Here is an 18263-nt window from a genome sequence, read left to right on the forward strand (position 1 = left end):
CATATACATGCATATGTATGTAACAATAATAATCAAAGAAAATGAAGCTATCAACTTGAGATGGGGGATGGGAGCAGGTGGAGAGAGGGTACCTTAGAGGAGCAGGAAGAAGGAAAGGATGGGAGAAAGTGACAAGTTTCTCAATAAAAAATATATTAAAAAGTAAATTGACATATATATTTAAAAATATTAGACCTACAATATCGCCTGTCAATACCATTTCTATGAATTGTGGTAGAACGAAAATATATGTTCATACAAAAATTTGTGCACTAACGTTGTTAACAGCCTTGATTACAATAACTAAAAGGTAGAGATGATCTGGAAGTCCTTGGCTGATGACTGAAAAAATGATGGTATCACAATGGCCCATTATTCAGCTATACAAGGGAAACAAACTGATACGGGATAAACTGTTAAAACACTGCAAAATGAAAGAGGTCAGTTAGAAAGGGCCATACACTCTCACTAATATAAAATGTTAAAAACAAATTCAGAGAGACAGCATGCATTAGTGTTTGCCAGGGACTGGGAATGGCTACCAGTGGACATGAAAATGTTCTGGGATTCAACTGTAGTCATGGCTATACGGCTGTGTGTAGGATTAAAAAAACAACAAAACATAATGCGTTGTGTGCTTTAAAAGGGTCAGTTTTATAGCATGTGAGTCATATCTTAATTTCAAAACCACTGAACGGTTGCGATAAAGGAACTGAATGAAGCTTCCATTTACAACTGAAACTGGTAAAGATAAATATGCAGTACAAATAGGGTTGTGACTTAGGTCATTCACATTTAATAATTTAAAAACTCATATTCTATAGATGTAAATCTCACAAATAAAATAGCTGAATAAAACCTGAAAGACTGCCTGAGAAGTGTATTCTAATACTCAATAAAAAAACAAACCCTTGCTTTCAAGAGTGTAAAGTTACTTCCAATCACTACCATTTACTTACTACTCACAGCTGCTGAGTGCCTTCCATGCTGCTGCTGCAAACAGCTGGGAGAACCTGTTACTATTTCCCAAGCCCCTTCCTGACAGACAAATAAGTCAACTGCAGTTTGTGAGGAAGTTGTCTTGCTGGGGCTGACTAGAAGCCCAGTGCAGATCTCAGATAACCTTCAACTTCCCTCTGAGAGGCCTTCAGCACTTCACAAACAGGAAGTCAGGGTTAAGGCAGGTAGTAAAGTGGTAGCTAGTGTCAACAGCGCCCCACTGCCAACACTGAGACTCTCTGTGTGTTAGGGAAACTGCAGTCCAATCACTGCTCACTGCTTTTAGCTAGGAAAGATTCCAAAGCCACAGACAGAAACAGTACAAAAATAGACAACAAAAATCACTAAACAAAAGCAGCTACAAGCCTGATGCGTGGAAGGGAGGACCCTGATCCGCAGAGTTTCCACACCATACTATTAAATGCTAGGATTTTTATTACATGGCATGCCAAGAAACAAAGTGCCCACATCCAGTAAAAGAGGCAACTAATAAAAAGCAGGGTTGTGTGTGAGGAAGCCCACACACAAGGCTTGGTAAACAGAGCCTTACCTCTCCCAGATGTGCTCAAAGAGCTAAGATGGACGGTGCTGACAGAACGAAAGCAAACAGCTGGGCATGGGGGCTCATGTCTGCAAACAGCTGGGCATGGGGGCTGGCTCACGTCTGCAAACAGCTGGGCATGGGGGCTGGCTCACGTCTGCAAGCAAGCTGGAGGCTGAGACAGAGGGACCACCACAAATGTAAGCCACCAGGGGTGTGGCAGCCAGTTTGAGTCAGACTGATGTGTCATCAACTATAGAATATGAGTATTAAGATTTAAAGGAGCCAAATATAAATTCTGGCATCAAAAAGTACAATAGGTGAAGGTCTCACTAGGATTCAATAGCAGATCCGGGCCATCAGAAGATTCAGCAAACAGAAACAAAGTCAGTTAAGGTTACCAGTCTGTGGAAGAGAAGGAGAATGAAGAAAATGGAATGTTTAAGACTACAAGACACCAACCCAGAGTCTAGGATAGAGTTCCTGTAATGAAAGTACACTGAGATTATTGTGGGGTGGTGAGACAGAGAGCACTTGGTAAAGACCCGTCAGAGTAGATAGAGAGAGACTGTTAAGTCCAGGCCACCGCCTGGTCATTATGAATGGTCATGAGGTTCTGCTTTCCTTCTGCTCCCTTCTATTCCTTCCCCAGGTGGCCGTTCCTTGCCTGGCCCACTCCTCATCTGTCCCAGCCCCATTCACCTCACCAGGGTGAGGGGAAGCAACTGGTATGGGTCTTACCACAGAAGGCAAGAGGACTAAGAATCCAACCTTAGACTCTGCTAAGAGTTTGATCACTCTTGGTTAGTGGGATGCAAGAGGTGACATAATTTTGCCATTTAAGATACTTAATTATACTTAATGATATTTTAATTCATTTTTAGAAAGATGCTTCGGGCTGGAGAGATGGCTCAGAGGTTAAGGGCACTGGATGCTCTTCCAGAGGTCCTGAGTTCAATTCCCATCAACCACATGGTGGCTCACAACCATCTAGAATGAGGTCTGGTGCCCCCTTCTGGTGTTTAGGCATACAAGCAGGTAGAACAATGCATACATAATAAATAAATAAATCCTTAAAAAAAAGGATGTTTCAACATTTTAATTATAGAATGTTTAAATATTATAGAATGTTTATGATTTTCCTCAGTATGTGTTCAACTCTTCCATGGCTATAAGGAAGTCATGGTTTAGTAACACAAAATGTTGCCTTCACAAGTTAGTTTCTTTGTCCAAAGTGCTAGCTGACGCCTTGATGGAGGGGGGATGTGCAGTGTGAGCCCCCTTCAATTGAGACCTTGATGGAGGGGGATGTGCAGTGTGAGCCCCCTTCAATTGAGACCTTGATGGAGGGGGATGTGCAGTATGAGCCCCTTCAATTGAGACCTTGATGGAGGGGGATGTGCAGTATGAGCCCCTTCAATTAAGACCTTGATGGAGGGGGATGTGCAGTGTGAACCCCCTTCAATTGAGACCTTGATGGAGGGGGATGTGCAGTGTGAGCCCCCTTCAATTGAGACCTTGATGGAGGGGGATGTGCAGTGTGAGCCCCTTCAATTGAGACCTTGATGGAGGGGGATGTGCAGTATGAGCCCCTTCAATTGAGACCTTGATGGAGGGGGATGTGCAGTGTGAGCCCCCTTCAATTGAGACCTTGATGGAGGGGGATGTGCAGTGTGAGCCCCTTCAATTGAGACCTTGATGGAGGGGGATGTGCAGTATGAGCCCCTTCAATTGAGACCTTGATGGAGGGGGATGTGCAGTGTGAGCCCCTTCAATTGAGACCTTGATGGAGGGGGATGTGCAGTGTGAGCCCCCTTCAATTGAGACCTTGATGGAGGGGGATGTGCAGTATGAGTCCCTTCAATTGAGACCTTGATGGAGGGGGATGTGCAGTGTGAGCCCCCTTCAATTGAGACCTTGATGGAGGGGATGTGCAGTGTGAGCCCCTTCAATTGAGACCTTGATGGAGGGGGATGTGCAGTGTGAGCCCCTTCAATTGAGACCTTGATGGAGGGGGATGTGCAGTGTGAGCCCCTTCAATTGAGACCTTGATGGAGGGGGATGTGCAGTATGAGTCCCTTCAATTGAGACCTTGATGGAGGGGGATGTGCAGTGTGAGCCCCTTCAATTGAGACCTTGATGGAGGGGATGTGCAGTGTGAGCCCCCTTCAATTGAGACCTTGATGGAGGGGGATGTGCAGTGTGAGCCCCCTTCAATTGAGACCTTGATGGAGGGGGATGTGCAGTGTGAGCCCCCTTCAATTGAGACCTTGATGGAGGGGGATGTGCAGTGTGAGCCCCCTTCAATTGAGACCTTGATGGAGGGGGATGTGCAGTATGAGTCCCTTCAATTGAGACCTTGATGGAGGGGGATGTGCAGTGTGAGCCCCTTCAATTGAGACCTTGATGGAGGGGGATGTGCAGTGTGAGCCCCCTTCAATTGAGACCTTGATGGAGGGGGATGTGCAGTGTGAGCCCCCTTCAATTGAGACCTTGATGGAGGGGGATGTGCAGTGTGAGCCCCTTCAATTGAGACCTTGATGGAGGGGATGTGCAGTGTGAGCCCCCTTCAATTGAGACCTTGATGGAGGGGGATGTGCAGTATGAGTCCCTTCAACTGAGACCTTGATGGAGGGGGATGTGCAGTATGAGCCCCTTCAATTGAGACCTTGATGGAGGGGGATGTGCAGTATGAGCCCCTTCAATTGAGACCTTGATGGAGGGGATGTGCAGTATGAGCCCCTTCAATTGAGACCTTGATGGAGGGGATGTGCAGTATGAGCCCCTTCAATTGAGACCTTGATGGAGGGGGATGTGCAGTATGAGCCCCTTCAATTGAGACCTTGATGGAGGGGGATGTGCAGTATGAGCCCCTTCAATTGAGACCTTGATGGAGGGGGATGTGCAGTATGAGCCCCTTCAATTGAGACCTTGATGGAGGGGATGTGCAGTATGAGCCCCTTCAATTGAGACCTTGATGGAGGGGATGTGCAGTATGAGCCCCTTCAATTGAGACCTTGATGGAGGGGGATGTGCAGTATGAGCCCCTTCAATTAAGACCTTGATGGAGGGGATGTGCAGTATGAGCCCCTTCAATTGAGACCTTGATGGAGGGGGATGTGCAGTATGAGCCCCTTCAATTGAGACCTTGATGGAGGGGGGATGTGCAGTATGAGCCCCTTCAATTGAGACCTTGATGGAGGGGGATGTGCAGTATGAGCCCCTTCAATTGAGACCTTGATGGAGGGGGATGTGCAGTATGAGCCCCTTCAATTGAGACCTGTCCTTGGTTACTGCCTCAAAAAGAAAGTCTTTCTTTAAATATACTTTTTAAATCTTAATTATGATGAGTTAGGAATAGATTTTGCATCCATTTACACATAGAATACTCCATTTGCCAAGAGCCAATGATATTTAACACGTTAACAAATGTAACTGAAGATCCACTTAATGGGCACCTAAAGTGGCTTCTGAGACGTCTTCTAAGCACATGAGACCAGAAAGTAAGACGCTTCTCAGCAGCTACAGACGGCAGAGTATGAGACCTTAGATTTGATAAAGTTATCTTTCCTAGGAGTTAAAGACACAAGTTATATCAAAGTAAGTTTTGTCCAGTTAGAAAAGCATACAGGGGTTTCAAACACTGAAATTACCTATGTAAACTTGACAACTGTCTAAAAGCTGAGAAGGTATTATATATTTATAATAGGTTTGCTTGGCATACCACAAACTGAATCGAGGTGCTGAAGTCTGGATACCAGATTCTTCCTGAGTCAGTTTAAACACATCAAAAACTGAAGAGCCAAGTTTTTTCTAGCAATAAAAATTCTCCTTTGTAGGAATTAGTTTTCACTACTAAGAATGATAATATTCTTTCTACACTGGCAGAGATTAAGAACAGCTTCTGTTGTAGCACATTGCTTCTAAACAGCTGCATGCTCAATTAATTTACTAAAATCAAATCATCTTCATTCTAGTTCCCTGTCTGCAGTGTCTTAGATGAGATTCTTCCACAGGGTATCTTAATATTTCTTGTGCCCTTACTTAGAGAATACTTTTGTTGAGATTCTCCATAATAAAATTATTTCTTGATGATTGCCTAATGAACAGAAATGGTTCAGCAGTTAAAAATGCTAAAATTTAAAAAAGCTAAAATTATTTATACTTAGAAAAAAATTGTGTCCACATATGAAAATGAAGAGTAGATTCAAGTAACTGAGGGAACCTGTTCTCCCAAAACCTCAGAATTTATCTCCTCACTCATCTAGGATTCAGGATCAGTACCTCTGTTTAATCTCCTCACTCATCTAGGATTCAGGATCAGTACCTCTGTTTTGCTCCTCACTCATCTAGGATTCAGGTTCAGTACCTCTGTTTTATCTCCTCACTCATCTAGGATTCAGGATCAGTAACTCTGTTTTATCTCCTCACTCATCTAGGATTCAGGTTCAGTACATCTGTTTTATCTCCTCACTCATCTAGGATTCAGGATCAGTACCTCTGTTTTATCTCCTCACTCACCTAGGATTCAGGATCAGTACCTCTGTTTAATCTCCTCACTCATCTAGGATTCAGGATCAGTAACTCTGTTTAATCTCCTCACTCATCTAGGATTCAGGATCAGTACCTCTGTTTTATCTCCTCACTCATTTAGGATTCAGGATCAGTAACTCTGTTTAATCTCCTCACTCATCTAGGATTCAGGTTCAGTACATCTGTTTTATCTCCTCACTCACCTAGGATTCAGGATCAGTACCTCTGTTTTATCTCCTCACTCACCTAGGATTCAGGATCAGTACCTCTGTTTTATCTCCTCACTCATCTAGGATTCAGGATCAGTACCTCTGTTTTATCTCCTCACTCATCTAGGATTCAGGATCAGTACCTCTGTTTTATCTCCTCACTCATCTAGGATTCAGGATCAGTACCTCTGTTTTATCTCCTCACTCATCTAGGATGCAGGATCAGTACATCTGTTTTGCTCCTCTACACCATGACTCAGCCTTTGAAGAAAACTGACAAGCCAGGGGAAATGGGATCCATCCCCTTTCAGGACTACCTAATGCCACTTGACTGAAAAGATTATCCCCAGCTCATGTGTTCATGATTTTAGCCTCTACTAAAAACGCTATCAGCTTGCCAAGAACAGATATAAAAGTCACCACTCCATAGTCCTCAAAATGTTTGGTGCAATTAAACAAGTCAGCCACATTCCCAATATACCAACCCCCTGAGCCCTTCATCGCTGTATTTAAAGCTTCCTGATATAACAAAGGTACAACATTAAATTAAAAATAAAACAGTTCGCCAGGCGGTGGTGGCGCACACCTTTAATCCCAGCACTCGGGAGGCAGATCTCTGTGAGTTCGAGGCCGGGCTGGACCGACAGCCTCCAAAACAATACAGAGAAACCCTGTCTCGTAAAACCAAAATAAATAAATAAATAAAACAGTTCATCAGGCATGAGGGTACAAACTGTAATCTCAAAATTTGGATGGATGGGACAGAGGATTAAAATTTGTAGGCCAGTCTGACTATACAGTAAGACTCTCTCTCCCAAGTGGGGGGCTTCCTCAGAGAGATATGTATCTCTTGCCTCACATGCTCAAGAACCACTGCAATACACTCATAATAAATCTAAATCCACAACCTATTCCATGATGTTCACTGAATCCCAGGTATCAGGGTTGCTCTGTAGATGTATCAACTGGGTTGGACACCCACAATCTATTATACTCTGCAATTTGCCCAGTTGTGGATTTCTATGATAGTCACCATCAGCTACATAAAAAAGTTTCTTTGACGAGAGGTGAGAGTGAGAATTACACTTATCTGTGGGCATAAGCGTAAGTTTTTAGAAAGGAGTTAGGAATTACACTGGTTTGGAAATGTGGCAGTTTTCTTCTGGGTTCCATAACTTCGCCAGTCATAGAGTTAGCTAGGTCTACAGTATACCAGGCATAAATCTCTCCTACTGAGTGGGTCTTCTATCAATTAGACAGCTGCTGGTTACCCCAATAGAAGAGCCACAATTGAACCATTGGGCAGATCTTGGCAGGTTGGTCATTACGATGGTCCATTCACTTCCCAGCTGGGTAGGATACTGACTGGCTCCCTAGGCAGCATGCACCTCAGATACTATTACAGCTAGTCCTCAGGGAGAAGGCTTCCGAGTCAGCTCCAGCTCTGTTCTTCCAAGTCCTGTGTCCACAGGATGTGGTGTCATTGCAATAGGGTCTTACCTTCACATTCCGGGAGTATCAAGCAATAGCCTATGCTGCTTTGGAGATCTCCTGGACTTCCCTGACCAATAACTCAAAGGGAAGTTTCCCATGCCAGGAACTGTCAGACACTATGTGGCTCTTGGGGAACAATTATTTACCCAAGGAGCATTACTTGACAGATAGAGAGATACATACATGGATGTATACACATGTGTGGGTATATAAAGTAAACATCAAACATTTTCCTAGGTTCTTTCTCCCATGGTTACCCCTCTTCCCTCGTTTCTTAGTTAGAGCCCCACCTCTCCCATTTTCCCTTTATAACATCTGTGTCCTCCCTCTCCATTTCCTACTGTGAATACAACAGCAGGGAACACGGCTAAGCAAGTATCTGTGGAGTGTGGAGTGTGGTAGATTTCTTTTCAGCTTTTTGAGGATTCTCCACACTGATTTCCAGAGTGCTGGACCAGTTTGCAACCCCACCAATAAGTAAATGAGGGTCCCTTCCCTACATCTTCTCTAGCATTTGTAGTTGATTCTTTCATTGATCTTTGCCATTCTGATCGGGGAAAATGAAATCTCAAACTTGTTTTGATTTGCTAATTGCTAGGGAAAATAAACCTTTCTGAGGTATTTCTTAGCCATTTTTATTTCTTCTTTTGAGAATTCCCTGTTAAGACCCTGAGCCCAGTTTCTGATTGGATCTTGTGGGGGTTGAGAAAGGCAGCAAGTTGTTGTGGTAGCTATAATTGAGATATTTTTCATGAGTTCTTTATATATTCTGGATATTAATCCTCTGTCAGGTGGCAAAGATTCTGTCTCACTCTGGTGGTCTCCTCTTCTTTCAACTGAATGAAAGGAATGATCTCACCCATAATAGGCCCCCTCCAAAAAATCTAGGGAAAAAAAACTAATCAAGGGAGTGAAAGGCCTCTGCAATGACAACTTCAAGTCTCTCAAGAGACTGGGGAAGACCCTGAAAGATGGAAAGGACTTCCTATGCTCACATATTGACAGAATTAATATTGTGATGATGACCATCCTACCAAAAGGCAACCTACAGATTCAACGCAATCCCAATCAAAATTCCCATGACATTCTTCATAGAAAAAGAAAAGAACACTCAAATTCATATAGAACCACAAAAGATGCCAGATAGCCAAAGCAATCTTGAGCAAAACAACAATACTGGGGATACTAGCATTCCACATTTCAAGCTCTATTACAGAGCTACAGCAATAAAAACAGCCAGCACTGTACTGACACACAAAAGGGCAAAGAGATCAACGGAACAAAAGAGAAGAGGCAAACATGAGCACATGAAGCTATCCATATCCATATGACATTGGATAAAGAAGCTAAAAATAGACCCTGGAGAAAAGACTGCATCTTCAACAATGGTGATGGGACAATCGATGTCCACATGAAGAAGAGTGAAACTAGACCTCTATCACCCTAGACAAAAAACAACTAAAAATGGATCAAAGACCTCAATATGAAATCTGAAACTGCTTTAAACAAACTAACAAAAAACCATAGGCAATAATATACAAAATAAAAGATGTAGAAAAGGGTGGCTGAATAGAACTCTATTTTCTCAGGATTTAAAGTGTCAAGAATGTGCAAACAATCTTTAGCACTTTTAAATAAAAAAGTACTAAGCACATTTTTAAAAGGCCTTATTCTATTCTGTTCATAAAAATTCCTAAGTCACTTAACTAACAAGTGAGAGATAATTCTAGTATTAGATGCTGCATAGAACTCCCTCCAAAGACAAGGAAAAAGGAAATAAGGGATTACAAAAAATACACTTACACATTCTGATTTGGTCCTGATGAATTAATATTCATAATGCTTTACTGTGTTCTCATTCAGTAGTAGCTACCATACTGTGGTTTACCCAGAGCACCTGAGCAACTGAGTCTATTTTAAAAGTCAGTAAGAACAGAGCCCCATATGGTGGCACATTCTCACAGCCCCAGCCTCGGGCAAAGAGGTAGTAGATGGCCTAGTCTTGGCTTTCTAGTAAGATCAAGGCCACCTGGGGCTCAGCTCTGTCTCAAATATCTCAATGAACAAAATAGTAATACCACACAAGTATTCTCCTCCTCTGTCCTGGGAGCACATCCTTCCTAATGGCCACACCAGCATGTAAGCCACGCTGGAACTCAGCTCTCTTGCTTTTTCTCTCCACCTCGCTTACATATCTTCTTTCCAAAATTTTGTTGATCTTTTTAATCTGTTTCCAGTTAATATATCATGTAATCATATCCTTGATTAATATCAGCTAATCATAGCATGTGAAACTCAATGTATCTATGTGAAATACTTTCACAGATAACACCACACTAACATGTATTATATCATCCCTAAGAGTATCATTTTAACAAATGCAGTATTAAAAAGCCAAGTGATAGCCCAGATGTGGTGGCGCACGCCTTAACCCCAGGCCTTGGGAGGCAGAGGCAGCTGGATCTTAGTGAGTTTGAGGCCAGCCTGGTTTACAAAGTGAGTTCCAGGACAGTTGGGACTGTTACACAGAAAAAAAAAATCAAAAGACATTCTAAAGCCACTGGATCAGTAGGAAGTCACTGCCTTATAAGCCACAGGCCACTCTAAAACCTGAATCCACAGTCCAGGGACTTAAGTATGCACTGTCATCTTAACAGGCACAAAGTGGAAGATAATTTACAAACAATAAAGTAACTAAGCTACAAATAGCACCGTTATCAAAACATTATAGACAACTTACTTATTCCTCTTTGTTTAAAAACACACAGGCTATTTTATCTCAGTGACCTGCATTCATTCTTTGAAACATGGCTATTAATTTTAAAATCTGCCTGAGTGAATTTACAATTGCCTCATTAATTCTGAACCATGGAGGAGACTATATGTTCCACACTCACAGAATCTTTAAGTTACGGGATCCAAGGAAAGAATCCTAACTGTATGTTGCTACCTGAGGTGGCACACCCTCATTCTGCGGCAACAAGTTTATGAGCCACAAAAGTAATACAGTAGAGGAAAGTTAACTATTAAAGAACTATGCAAACAACTAAACCAGTCAGAAAATGAACAAAAAAAATAATGAAAAGGGTGGAAAATATGGTTAAAGGGACTAACAAGGATAAAGTCGGAGAGCAACAAAATAGAAAAGGAAGACAGCGGAACAGTGCACACTCAGTAAAGCCAGAGGACAGCGCACACTCAGTAAAGCCAGAGGACAGCGGAACAGCGCACACTCAGTAAAGCCAGAGGACAGCGGAACAGCGCACACTCAATAAAGCCAGAGGACAGCGCACACTCAGTAAAGCCAGAGGACAGCGGAACAGCGCACACTCAGTAAAGCCAGAGGACAGCGCACACTCAGTAAAGCCAGAGGACAGCGCACACTCAGTAAAGCCAGAGGACAGCGGAACAGCGCACACTCAGTAAAGCCAGAGTTGGTTTAAAAGAACAGACAAGGCTGAGACTGACGAACCTCTGGCACGCCCAATCAAGAGAGAGACAGAATGAGCAATACTAGTATTAAAAATAGGAACTATACATGCAATATGCTTAAGAAAATGCAAGATAATAAAATGACCATTATACCAATACATCTGAAAGTTCAGGCAAAACTGGCAAATTTATAAACAAACAGTATAAAATACAGTGCCTAGATTTACAGTGTACAGTCTCAAAATTTAAATTGATTTATTTCCTATTTTCATCTAGTGGGTTTCGCACAGAAATTCAAATGAAGAAAACAATGTTAAATAAGATAATGTCAAGTGTCATCACTGCTAAATGCTCTAAAGTTGGGATTTCTGTCTTTTATAATCACTGTCCTCATAGGTCCAGAGAACTTGCTTCTCTCAATGTACGGCAGCGACTACAGAGGCCCACAACAGACAGCACAACGTACAAAGTGAGGGCGCCAGCCCTGCAGAGCCGGCCTTCTCAAACCCCCCTTAAGGCTCAGGAGTGCACACAGAGAGGCTGTGGAAAGACAGAAGCGAATGCATTGCACACAGAGAGGCTGTGGAAAGACGGAAGCGAATGCATGAGCTCAGAGCCTGAGCACACACAGGACCTGCACACTCAACCCAGGCAAAGTCCCAGCACTAAAAAGGTGAGACAGACACAAATCCCACCTCTAGCCCAAAACTTAAGTTCCCATGGCTACCTTCTGGGAAAGGGAAAATCGCATTCTCCAATCACACCCCCAGGCAGAGCTGCTCAGGAGTAACTGGCCATCACAAAACGAACTCCTTGTTTTTTGTTGTTGTGTTTGTTTTGTTGTTTGCTTGTGAACTTTTTTGTTTTATTTTATTTTGTCATTTTTTTATCTTATTGTTTTTATTTTTTTTTTGGCTTATTTTTGAGAAAGAGGTAAAGAAAAGAAAATGAAATTGGACCAGATGGTGGTGAGGCTCTATAATCTCAGCTCTCAGGAGACAGAGGCAGGAAGATCTCTGCAACTTCCAAGCCAGCCTGGTCCAACATGAGTGAGTTCCTGGACAGCTACTCAAATTACACAGAGAAACCCTGTCTCTAGAAACAGGGAAGGAGGGAAGGAGGGAAAGAGGGAGGGAGGGAGGGAGGGAGGGAGGGAGGGAGGGAGGGAGGGAGGGAGGGAGGGAGGGATGGATAGTGGCATCTTCCTGTGCAGGTGAACTTGCAGTGGTATCCACACCCTCCAGGTGTGCTTTTAGGTGCAGATGTGACCAATTATAAGATAGAGGAGGGGGTGGCTCAAGCTCTCTGGTTTTCAGAGAGCATCCCAAGGGCAGAGACTGAATCTTCTGGAGCAGGAAGACCACAGCAGTTATTTACTCTTATCTGTGTAAGTGCTTTCCTAATAAATACCTATTTATCATTTATCTTGGATCTGGTGAACTCATTTAAATCCCATCTTCAAATGGCACCCATACATGGAGCAGAGAGTCTATGTAAAACCTGACAAAAGCTTTAAAAGGGGATTTTAAAAACAAAAGAACAAAGTCAAGCACAGCTTCTCGGTAGCAGCATTTTCTCAGGTGGGCTCTGTTTGCTAGAGACAAGTAGAGGCTCACAGCTCCTTTAAGGGAGGCTTCCTGACTCAGCATGCATGGCTCTTTTAAGAGGCCTTGATACCAAACAATTAAATGGTGTTTACTAGTAGCCAGCAGCATGTTTCTTGGTCATGGCTTATAGCTAGAAACTCCCTAGAGTTACAGCAGTAAGCATGGTTCCCACCAGGGCTCCGCCATGAAGCTACTCTCAAAAAGCAAAGGGGAGAGAGGGGAAACAGGGAAGAGAGGGGAGAGAGGGAAAGAGGGAAGAGAGGGAGAGAGGGGAGAGAGGGGAGAGAGAGGGGGGAGAGAGGGAAGAGAGGGGAGAGAGGGAAGAGAGAGGAGAGAGGGAAAGAGGGAAGAGAGGGAGAGAGGGGAGAGAGGGGAGAGAGAGGGGAGAGAGGGGAGAGAGGGAAAGAGGGAAGAGAGGGAGAGAGGGGAGAGAGGGGAGAGAGGGGGGAAGGGAGAAAGAGGGGAGAGAGAGGGAAGAGAGAGGGGAGAGAGAGGGAAGAGAGAGGGAAGAGAGGGGAGAGAGGGAGAGAGGGGAGAGAGGGGGAAGGGAGAAAGAGGGGAGAGGGAAGAGAGAGGGGAGAGAGAGGGAAGAGAGAGGGAAGAGAGAGGGAAGAGAGGGGAGAGAGGGAGAGAGGGGAGAGAGGGGGGAGAGGGGAGGGGACAGGAGGGAAAGGGAGGGGTGGGGAGGGGACAGGAGGGATGAAGTCAGGTGGGCAGGAAGTGGGGAAGACCTGGGCGGGCTTGGGCAGGTGAAAGAACGTCATCAAAATAGATTGTATGAAAAAAATTTAAAAACAAAGATTTTTGTCTTTTAGTATATCTTTTGAAATAACTTTACTTAATCTGGAGTTTTCCTAAAGTATTTCTGTTTAACTTTTGGGATCAGTCAATACCAGTTCAAACAGATTACCAGTTAGAATTTATGAGCTTTCTGAATTGAAACTAAATGACCCTTGTACTCCCATATTTAATATTAACTTCCAGCTGCCATATAACTGCCTTATTCCAGTGTTATATGAGTGCAAAGGACAACAGAGTCACAGAATTACACCACTAAAAGAAACTCAGTCCTGTACTCCAAAGATGAGGAAACTGAGCCCCAGGGAGGTGAATGAGCTTGTCCTGGTTAAATGTTAGCTTAGTGTTTCCTCCATCACAGAGGGGATCTGTGTACCCTGAGAAAACGTGTCTGCCAGTCGCCTTTACTAGGAAGGGGACAACATTATGCTCCAATCCCAGCATGTATTTGTATGGCATACTATTTAGCACCAGCAAGCATCAGTGCTAATGGGCATTTTCATGCATTACCTATGGAGACTACTTGCTTATGTAGTTCTTAGAGTCATCCACTATCCTTTGAAGTTGACTTCATTTTGAGATATATTATAAATTGGGGGAGTGGAAGAATTACTTGGTCACCAAAACTCAAAAATCTAATTTTGTGATACGTAGTTTTTATTTTGTTTTTAGGCAGGGTTTCTTTGTGTAACTTTGGAACCTGTCCTGGAACTCACTCTGTAGACCAGGCTGACTTCAAACTCACAGTGGTCCACCTGCCTCCTAAATGCTGGGATTAAAAGCTTGCACCACCACCGAATGTATACACATTTTTCAAAAACAAACTACAAACTTAGATAACATTTTCATTAAACACACAAAGACCAGTATCTGTCTCTGTCTCTCTGTCTCTGTCTCTGTCTCTCTTTCTCTCTCTCCCTCCCTCCCTCCCTCCCTCCCTCTCTCTCTGTAGACCAGGCTGACCTCAAACTCACAGACCTCCTCCTGCCTCCCCAGTGCTGGGAATAAAAGCATGAGCTACCAAGGCAGGCTTTTTTCTCTTTTTATCTTCCAAGTTTAAATGCCTCGTTTCCCTTACAATAACCCAACACAATCTGATAGTCTTGTTTTAGTTTTTCAATTTAAGGGTATTAACCAAGACTATTGCCAACTGTACTTCTTTGGTTCCTGCAGAAGCTATTTGTTAGCTATATGTTAGCAACACACATAGATAATGAAGGTATATTCATGTATTTGTCTGATTTTTTCTACTTAATACTAAATTTTTGAATATTGAGACACTAAAAATTAAAATTTGGTGTTATACAAAGTATCAAGATGCCTGCAACTTCCCTTTTGCATAAATTTCCAAGATGACTACTACAATGGCTTCTAGCCTACGGGGTCCTCTTCAACACGAGCCTGCTACTCCCTTATCAAGAAGTAGGGCTCCATATCCTTCACCTTGAATCTGGGCTGACCACTGATTAACTTGTAACTTAAGGTAAGAATGAGGCTGAAAAGAGGCCATAAACTTTTCACGTGGTTCTCCTGGGGCTCTCTTTCAAGAATGATCAAACCCCTGATAGAGGGATATGTGGCTGACAGGCCCGGGAGAATCCACCTCCCCTTTATCCCAACATGTAAACAAGAAACTAGGTTGGAAATGGAAGCTGGAGTTCTTTCAGTTGATACTCAGACACTGAGAAGAAGACAGGACATCACGGATGTGTTTGTCCAAACCACCCCCCACACACATAATCCATGATCACAATAAAATGGCTATCTAACACTGAGTTTGAAGAGGTCTGTTCTACAGTTTGTAAATAACCAAAAGAACATGTTTTGGCTAAAATAAACAACAAACTGAACCTAGGAAAAGGACTGATTTTTATGTTTGTTGGCTAGGTAGCCATATGGACACAGGCTGAAAAAAATCTCTCAGACTTGATTCCGGTTGAAATAAAGACCAACCCACGAATACATAGAGGATGCATGTCTTAACAAAATGGCCCATGTCCTCTGCACATCCGCACTGTGACAGCTGAAAGACGCTAAGGACCAGGAAAGGGTGGTCCAGGGAAGGAGAAGCTTTTACGGCACAACTATGTCATCAGTTATTTCAGACAGACTGCTCATGTGACTCTAAGTTGAGTTGTTGACTATGCATCCCCAGGGAGCTCCTGAGACAGAACACAGGCAAAGGAAAAGAAGGATGGTGTAAAGAACAAACCGTTGTTTTCTCACTGAGGACACAGGGAAATGTATGACCACATGTCAATCAGTCAAAGAGGAAAGTCATGTATTTCAATGATCTTCACAATTAACCTTCAAAATCATGCTTATAACATGGATATTTTAAATGTCTTTAAGTAACTGATACCACAATTACTCAAAATACTCATCATCAACTACTTGGTCTTGGAGTTCAAGACCAGCCTAGTCTACAAGAGCTAGTTCCAGGACAGGCTCCAAAGCCACAGAGAAACCCTGTCTCAAAAAAAAAAAAAAAAAAAGCAAAATCGATTATAACATTTTGAAAGTTAATTAATGTTATATTCTACAATGCTCACCCTTCCCTTTGTTTTCTAGTGTGTCAACTTTATGGTGTTAACGGTTCCCCTCTTATTTAAAGGCTTCTACCAACACAAAGCAAACAAACAAAAATGTATGTAGCCATCCAATCACCAAACACTTCAAGAGTATAAGCCCTTAGTAAGCACACGTTGACTTAGTTACATGCAGTCTTGCCTTAGTTCAGGAAGCACTTCCTAGACTCCGTGGGGCAACTTCTGTCTCCCCCTCTCCTAGCACTCTGTCCTCCTCTCTCAAAGCATAAGAGGGGCTTGACCTCTCCCCATACCAAACTTGGTCTCATCGGACTGACAGAAACCACCCTTTTAGAAATCATACATTTTTATGATAAATGATAAATTTGGGAGGAATAAACAGAATAGAATAAACCAATGAGAAGTAATTTTCCAGAAAAGATGAAACAGTGTTTGATAAGATGACGGAAAAGTGAAAATTTTAAAGGACAAATTTATCAGAGCAGAAAAGAATCTTGCATGCATAAAAGAATAGATTTAAACCATAGGGAAGTAACTGTTCCCAACAAATCAGCAAATAATCATGAATTCTGGAATATGAACGGCTCCGTCAGGACAGAAACACTAAAAAAATTTCAGAAATTCAACAGCAAAGAAATGCTGTGGTGGCCCACAACTTTAATCCCAGCACTCGGGAAGAAGAGGTAGACGGGTCTCCTGGTTAGATACAAGCCTGGTCTACACAGTGAGTTTCTGTAAGGCCAAAGGTTCTCAGAGAAACCCTATCTCAAAAAGAATAAAGATAAGAGGGAAGGGGAGGGGAAACTTCTGTAATGTTATGCACTTTTTGGTTCAAGCTCATTTTTTTTCTTTCTTTTTTTAATATTTAAAAAATCAGATCCCCTGGAGCTAGGGTTACAGGTGGTTATGAGCTGTCGACCTGAGTGCTGGGATTTGAACTTGGGTCATCTGGAAGAACAATACTTTGTTTTGAATTCTTCAGCCTCATTTTTCTTAATCAATTTACATCATCACCCACTAGGACAGCTAACAAGGAGAGCAAATGTTCACTCTCACAAACCAACAGCACCACTTTACAATTTAAAGTGATATTTTTATTTTTACATTTAAATCTTTAAAGCACACATACCCTTAAATTATGTAAACCAAAAAGACTACTAATTTCTATAAGAACTTCTAAAAGATTTCTATTATTTTTACTGTGTGTGTACATGCATGTGTGTGTGCCCATAAAGGCTGATGTCCTGGAGCTGGAGTCTGTACTTAGAGGTGGCTGTGAGCTGACTGGTGACTGAGCTCAGATTCTTAACAAGCACAGGGACCCTGCTGACCCCTGAGCCCTCTCTTAACAAGCACAGGGACCCAGCTGACCCCTGAGCCCTCTCTTAACAAGCACAGAAACCCTGCTGACCCCTGAGCCCTCTCTTCAGCCTCCTCCACAAGAACTTTTAAACATTCACTTTTACACAAAGTAACTATAAAGAAACAAAATTTTATTTCATTTATTGAGATAAAGAAAATTACCTATTATACTACAGTTAAATTGGACCACCAAGAGAAAAAAAACTTAAAATGCAATTCAATTTATGAAAGTACATTAGTTTTTAATTGATAATCAGAGAAGCCAATTCAAATTACTAATTTAAATGACAGATGGATTCAAGAGCTCTTTCACTTAGTTTTTAGAATTAAATTAAATATGCTTTTCACCAAATGCTTCCTGTGCTCACTGTGTGTGTGTGTGTGTGTGTGTGTGTGTGTGTGTGTGTGTGTGTTTCTCGCATGTAAGTCACTTTGCTGTTCTCATAAGACATGGACTATATTGAGATTTGTACTGGAGTAGTCTAATTCTCTACGTTCAGGGTTCCCACCTCACACTAGAGTGAGCTCTGACAAGTAATGGCATGTCCTAAAAGTCTCATACTAAACAAGGAAAAAGAAAACACTGACTTTGGTTAAATATAACTGAGTGCCATTGAGTTACAACATTATGGCAATATGCTAAAGTGAATAAAAATTCCTGGTATCATAGCAATCTGAAAAGCAATACACACTAGGGTATATGCCACATTGACACCACTGCCCGGCTCCCGTATCGGGG

At 42.6% G+C, this 18263-nt stretch overlaps 1 protein-coding gene across 4 annotated transcripts in view; it reads right to left on the bottom strand.

The window, feature by feature from the left end:
• Plcl2 (phospholipase C like 2) overlaps positions 1–18263 on the bottom strand; it is a 151255-nt gene that overhangs the window by 105578 nt on the left and 27414 nt on the right. Inside the window, exon 1 of one of the 4 annotated variants that reach the window (XM_040729176.1) lies at positions 1550–1706. The exons of the other annotated variants lie outside the window; for them this stretch is intronic. The gene's annotated coding sequence lies outside the window, so the exon portion shown is untranslated. Of the gene's footprint in view, positions 1–1549; positions 1707–18263 lie in introns of those variants that run through there. 4 annotated transcript variants of the gene reach the window in all.

This window comes from Mesocricetus auratus, unplaced genomic scaffold, assembly GCF_017639785.1.
Source record: "Mesocricetus auratus isolate SY011 unplaced genomic scaffold, BCM_Maur_2.0 Super-Scaffold_100021, whole genome shotgun sequence".
Lineage (NCBI taxonomy): Eukaryota > Metazoa > Chordata > Mammalia > Rodentia > Cricetidae > Mesocricetus > Mesocricetus auratus.